Genomic DNA, 5,852 nt, shown 5'->3' on the forward strand with positions numbered 1-5,852 from the left:
CCCAGCCTCCTTTGAATATTTTTTTTCCTCCGCACTGAACAAAGAGGTTAATTTCACCCCAGGTCAGACGACTCTGGGAGGGAGAGCAGCTCTCCTCCACCTCCAGGCTCTTTCCTAGGCTGCAGCTCAAACCAGTTCCAAGAACCTGCAGTCAGCTGTGTAACATCAGTATTTAAAAGATCTCAGCTTAAACAGTTTGGCTTTTCCTCATCTGAGGGAGTGTTGCTGGTTTTTTTTTTATAGGCTGCAGGCTAGGTTTATCCTAGATAATAGTACTACCATTCTCATACGTTAACCGGAGCTAACTGGGACGCCAGATCTCCGACTGCAGCCCACACATTACACTGCAAGATGCTGCTGGGTATTGATTCCCCATGGGTCCCAGCAAAGCCAGGTCTAACATCAGTTCAGCGAACTTGCCTTCTGCAGACTTTGCTCCGCTCCTACAATGAACCCAGCTTCCGATGCTGCAGCAATAGACTTCAGGGACTTGCTAAAGGCAACTTCTGTATCTCCATATAGAGTGATTAAGGCTTTAGCAGCTGCAGTCAGGAACCCTTGCCAGCAGCTCATTCACGAAGACCAAGAAATAAGGGGAAAGCTTCCATCAGTGTTGAAGTAAGCTGGTGTCAACTCTGGCTTGCTGAAAAGCAGGTGCACTTTGAAACCTTGAAAGTGGTGTGTGTGGGACAGTCTTCAAAATGTCTGATCCAATCCTCCAGTCTCTGGAAGTGTTTTATACAAAGAGAACATAGCAAACTGCAGCTCCAATGGTGCAGGGGAAAGTGATTTGTTCTTTAGCAGAAGACAAAAAGAGAAGGTTTCTATGAAATACTGGGGGGGTGGGGGGTGGGGGGAAGGGAAAGAACATAAGTCTTGAACAAACCCAGCTTTAATCCCAAGCGAGTTACAGGAAACCACTTTGAAATGAAAGCAAAGAAAAAGGAACTTTCCCAGTTGCCAGCTGTGACTTCAGGGCAGGACAATCCATGATTTTCCAGGAAGGAGAGGATTTTACCCAGGAGTGACAGATCTAAGGGTAAACCAAACCAGCTTAATGTAGAAGCTCACTCTGCTGTTGGTTACGCCTTGCAGGTGCCTAACATCCTCTGTGGAGTTAACTTTGGTGCCAAGTCACTCCAGGTGGATAAGCCTGTTGCTGCCAGCCCTCAGCTGACTGCATTCTCATCAGCAGATGTGAAGATGTCCACTCACCACCTTCATCACCACAGATGACACAAGAGGCAGAGACAGAAAGCAACCTATTCTTCAGGTCAAAACTTGGGTGTGTTAAGGGAAAATTATCTCCTAACTTGTAAAATGAGCAAATTTGAAACAGGACTCACTGAAAACCAAGGGAAGTTTGGGCATTTTATCACTGGTGTCATCCTCTGACACTCCATTTCATACACTTCAGCAGGTTACATTGGCATGTCTGTCATCAGCACCAGCCATCCTGCGAGGCCACTGCCTTTCCCCACTCATCTTGCACTCCTTTACGGCTCACGCACTGCATACAAACCATGGACAACAGTGGCTCAATACAACAGCAGAATCATTCCCTTAAAGCAGTAATGGCCAGATGGGGAAAGCGTAGCCCCCTCCTCCAGTTGCTTTGAATTTAATGCATCAAGGAAGATGAGGCAAGTTTCCTCATTCCACCAGTGCACTCTTGCTCAGTCCTCACTGAACCTTCCTGAGTCTCTGTCAGCAGATGAGGAAATGTTTCTTGAAGTGCAGCTTAGAGATTGCTGCACAAAAATAGTTTATTTGCCTACAGTGCCAGGGATGCAGCATTACAGATGCTTTCAAGTCACTCAGAGTATACTACAACTACAATACAATCTACTGGAGCAGAAAGCCCGAAAGGGGGAAGGGAGACAAAGGAAAAAATATTTTTCAGGCTTTCTTTAATGCTATAAGCTTTGCTTTTTTGGTTTCCTGATGTGACACAGTAAGCTGCTTAGAAGCACAAAGTAACAAATAGTTCCTGCGTGGATCACTTCGTTAATGAAGTATTGATAAAGTCAAATTTAAAACTCCCTTTGTAATGCCCAAATAATAAATACTGTTTTATATTTATAGAACAATCTTAAGCCCAAAACCTTTCATGACCTTTTAATCACTTGCAAAATGGCTTTTGAGGAAGGTTCTAGATACTCTGTGAAACCCCAGAAGATCACGAATTAGGGCTGCCTACACCACAAAATTATGCTCATCAACTGAGTCAGCACTAGAACAAGATTAGCATTAACAAGACTTGATAGACAATAACAAGACAAACGTAAGGTACCACAAAAAGTTTATTACAGTGCAGATGTATAATAGAAGAGTTGCCACTAGAAAAAATTACTATATGTGTAGTTAATAGCTAATTTTCAAAAGCATGTTTTGCAGCAACTTTGAACACTCAAATGAAAAGGGGGTGTTGTGGAAGTGAAAGGGTTCTGAGCCAAATTTTGCTTAGTTAGATGTGCTGTCACTACAGCTCCTAATGAGATTTGATCTTATAACTGAGAATCAGAGCAGTAGCATGCAATTATTTTTTTAAAACTTAAATAATGTTGATTCAGAGCTTTGTGGAGGAGTTTAGTTATATAAAGGGTTCTACAAATATATATATATATATTACACCTATATCTTTGCAGCTTTCACAGAACTCAGAGGTCAAATTCAGCAGTACCTCCTTCCTTAAGTGACCCACTGCATTGCTCCCTCCCACATGTGCTGCCCAGCCTCTTTTCTCCAGTGCTGTCCTGTGCTTTGGTAGTGTTTTACTCCAATTTTAGCCATATCCTACACGGCCACTAAGAATCAGTTCCCCAGACTTCTCCTGGCAGAGCTAAATATGTTGGGTGCTATAGGAAAAACAGCACCATATGGCAGTTGTTTGATCTCTAAGCAGAAGCTACAGTTTTTTGAAAATCAATGAGCTCCACCTGCCTAGAAAGTTTCTTTTCCCTCCCAGACACTGCAAGCTTGTTTGCACATCACACATGTTCCCAGTACCCAGGATAAGGAAGCTTTGGAGATTTGTTCTAGACTGTTCTAGTGATTGACTTGGTGGTCCTAGGTTAACAGTTGGACTTGATGATCATAAAGGTCTTTTCTAACCTAAATTATTCTATGATAATTCCTGACACATTACCCAGAATCTGCAGTGTCACTATTGAAAGATGATCAGGGACTGAATTTTCCCTACTGTGCACATTACCAATCTTTGATACATGGACATCAGTAGCTGATGGGATTTTCCTGTCCTTTTCCTGGGGTATTGACTCCAGGTGCAGCCCCTATGTTTGCACATAACCTCAGGTGCATATGTAGATAACACGGCTCAGCATCCAGTTAGTGAGCCTGACAGAGTATGTTAACAGTCTGCTTTTAAGAGTGACATTATCTTGGACTAATTCTGCAAGTCAGTAATTCTTGTTCAGTATATTTATATAATTTGTATCTACATTAAAATCACTTAAGGATGTAAGAAGTGTTCAGCCTTTCATAGGACAAAGTGTGCACTCTGACCTGCTGCACGGTACCAACAAGAGACCAACTGATACCTAGTTTGGTATGCTTTGTGCAAGGCAACAGGGTGTGGACTGGATGCATCTATAGCAAAAAAAGGACTAGAAAAGAGGCATGAGTAGAAAAAGAATAGGCACGACTTCCCTGCGCAAGATGCTGGCTCTGCTTGCTTTCTTCATGCTGTGCAACTATTTGCTAAAGGAAATAATTTCACCAAGATGCTCCGCTTCCTTTGTGAAATTACTCTTTAAATGCTGATTCTCCATCTGGTGCACAGCTCCAGATTTTGAAAGATATTTAGGGACCTAGCTCCCAATTTCAACAAGATGTCTGACATGTTTTAAAAATTAGACTCCTCTGTCTTTACATGCAACAATACACAAATTTCACCCTTGATTTTTAGGCTGGGAGGCTGGGGGGAAAGCATTATAAGATTAATCAGAGTAATTTTAGAAAACCAGACTTGACCTTGAAACAAGATGCAAGCTTTAATGTGAAAGGCAGGTTATTGATCATATCTGTGTCACAATAAAAACCACGTGTTGCAAAGAGTTTACTCATTTTTAATAGGCTGTAAAGTGTGGGAAAAAACTTTCTTTACATCACATGTGTTTCAGTAAAGGGCTTTATCTAAACTCACTTGCCACTAACATCTGGCTCCCAGGAAGCTTGGCAGGGAGCCCCACAAGAGGTACCTAATTCCACACGATCTAACCAATGCCTGCTGTATTAAGTGGGAATGGAAAACAGCCTCAGTAAGGAATTTTTTTCCTGTAGGAAACTGTCAGAGCTCCAGAGAAACAGCCATCACATCACAGGGATCAGGCATAGCACCATGATGATAGGGCAGAAAGGGCTATACAAACTAACATGGGCAGTACTTCCTTATCCCCACAGAGGCTCCTAGACCTGCACCATTCATCATCACCTTCACTTCAGTCTCCTGGCAAATCTGCAAGTTGCAGGTGAGAAAGATGCCTTTACAATAAACAGTCCCCGTGATAAGGCTGAGCTGCTGGTTGCACAATTGCTCTTTTCTGATAACTTGAAAATATTGCACCTTCACTATAGGAACTCTGAGTTTAATTTTCCTGGATTGTTAATTTTTAAATTAGCCTTTTTTTAGTCATACGTTTTCACACTCACACTATTCTTACATACAATTCGCATTTTTATAGAGTCTGAAGGATTCTATAATTTGGAGAAAGTTATTTTAAAGGCATACTAAAAAGGAAACACTACTTGAGTCATCTATCCATAAAGTGCTTTCACTATCATAAGTCTATCCACTGAGAACTCCAAGGGAGACCAAACCCAAATGAATAGCTATCCTAAAAACCTTTTGAGATAGAAGCAATAATTGAAGACCAAGCCATAAGAATCTTTCAGGGCTAGGAAGAAATGCTGTATGACCTATTTGAAATGTGAGCCAGTCTCCCAGTAGGTGAAGGTCCCAAACAGCTTTCTCTGTTTCTAAATAAAGCCTAAACTCAGACATCATGGCAAAGATACTTAATGTGTTTAACACAAGACATGTAACAAATCATTTTAAGTCAGTCATACATTCTAGTTTTCTGTCACTTAAGGGATCTTCCAGAAAATTGGAATCTTGCTGCAAAACCTTGCTTAGTATTTCATTTCTTATTGCAGTTCCAACAAATTGCCACAGAGGTGATGTGTGACTGTTGTAAATTCTCTGTTGAAGTCAATGGCATCACACCAACTCAAATCAACTGTAATGCAAGCCCATCTTTCACACCGTGTTTAAAAATTAAGGTTCAGCACACCACCAAGTTTTCTTCTTACATACACAAAGGTCTGAAAAGTTTACTTCAAGAAACAATTAGCTCTTCCATTCATCCTGTTATCTGTTCATTCAGCGACCAAATCACTGTCCTCCTTCATATTACCCAGGATTCGTGCTTTCTCACATCTCAGGATAGCACACACTGTGGCAGACTGAAGAACCACTTGAAATGATGTATTCATTATTCATTTCCAGAGTTCATTAAATAAGAGCATTTCATATTTGTTTTCTTCATAGCTTTGTGTTTTTGCCACAACTCGTTTTAAATAAGCTAACTGCTGGGTCTCAGTGGAGAAGATCAAGGATGCTGATTATTTCAACATACAGCCAATGTTCTGCTGAAGTTTACACAACAGTATTTCTGCTCCTGAAAGCCCCACAAAACACCAGTGTAAGTAGTAATCACTGCCTGCGGTCCACATCAGCAGACAGTTTGGGAAGGACTCTGTGACAGCCCTCACCAGGGCTTTGGCAAGAGTGGAGTATAACACAGCTTTCGCCCTTGGAAACAGGCGTTCAG

Source organism: Falco rusticolus, chromosome 12 (assembly GCF_015220075.1).
Source record: "Falco rusticolus isolate bFalRus1 chromosome 12, bFalRus1.pri, whole genome shotgun sequence".
NCBI lineage: Eukaryota > Metazoa > Chordata > Aves > Falconiformes > Falconidae > Falco > Falco rusticolus.